At 39.7% G+C, this 1,063-nt stretch overlaps 1 non-coding gene across 1 annotated transcript; it reads right to left on the bottom strand.

The window, feature by feature from the left end:
- Nucleotides 1-639: 639 nt before the first annotated feature.
- Nucleotides 640-842, bottom strand: LOC127485031 (small nucleolar RNA SNORA73 family). Its single transcript, XR_007912234.1, has one exon. It is a non-coding gene; the product is annotated as a small nucleolar RNA SNORA73 family (small nucleolar RNA).
- Between the last annotated feature and the right edge of the window lie 221 nt (nucleotides 843-1,063).

Genomic DNA, 1,063 nt, shown 5'->3' with positions numbered 1-1,063 from the left:
TATCTAAACACAGAGGGTGCTTGGAAATAAAATTTAGCTTTGAGGAGTCTATGAGGTTTTTGTTAGAATAATTTTGTCATTTTAAGATGTCTTGTAAAGAATAAAATTATTAAATTTTGCATAAAACAAACTGGTTTTATTTTTTAAAGATCCATCCTAAGTTTAGATGAAAACATTTATAGGCTTTAAATGGAATATTGAAAATATTGTAGTATTTACCCCATATTTAATTTAAAATGAAAAAACATCCCTAAGTTACAAAAATTTATGGCAAAGTTTAACAAAGTTTGCTTTTTCCTTCTCAATGACAACTTTGATTATGTTCTAAAAAGTTCAGTATCAATTGTTTTGTTTTTTTCCCGAAGTCATCTTTATTTCAATTCACAATACATGAATTTATTTTTAGAACTGTTAGCAGCATTTTACATCAGAAATACATCGCTCTAAAAAACCCAAACCTCATGAATCCCGAAAACCTTTAAAATGTGCTGTTTTTAAAAGAAATTCTTTACCAACTCTTGCTAAATAAAGGAGCTGATGCCCAAAAGTCAAGTGTGGCTCCTCTTCTCTCCTGAAAGGCAACAAACATAGGATAAGACTCTCAAACACCTCATTTCAATGTGAAACTTAGCATGCTTAGACTGTTTCCTGCATGGTTTGCCTCCCCAGTCATTGTCCATAGGACTCTGGGAAGCTGTAGGAATATGCAGGTGCAGACTCAAGGCCCGCTTCCTCTCCAACGGCGTGGGAAGTGACTGTACGTCATTGGGCAGAGCCCTGTGCTCCCCTGTGCCACCTGGACAGAGCCTGGGGAGAGTGACCTCCCAGGGTGTCCAAGTTGGATCAATTGCTTTCTTTCTTTCTTTCTTTTTTTTTTTTGACAGGCAGAGTGGACAGTGAGAGAGAGAGAGACAGAGAGAAAGGTCTTCCTTTTCTGTTGGTTCACCCCCCAATGTCTGCCGCGGCCAGCGCGGTGCGCCGGTCTGAAGGCAGAGCCAGGTGCTTCTCCTGGTCTCCTATGCGGGTGTAGGGCCCAAGGATTTGAGCCATCCTCCATTGCCTC

Source organism: Oryctolagus cuniculus, chromosome X (genome assembly GCF_964237555.1).
Source record: "Oryctolagus cuniculus chromosome X, mOryCun1.1, whole genome shotgun sequence".
Lineage (NCBI taxonomy): Eukaryota > Metazoa > Chordata > Mammalia > Lagomorpha > Leporidae > Oryctolagus > Oryctolagus cuniculus.
The sequence above is the reverse complement of the archived record's forward strand: the minus strand, read 5'-3'. Positions and strand labels throughout refer to the sequence as shown.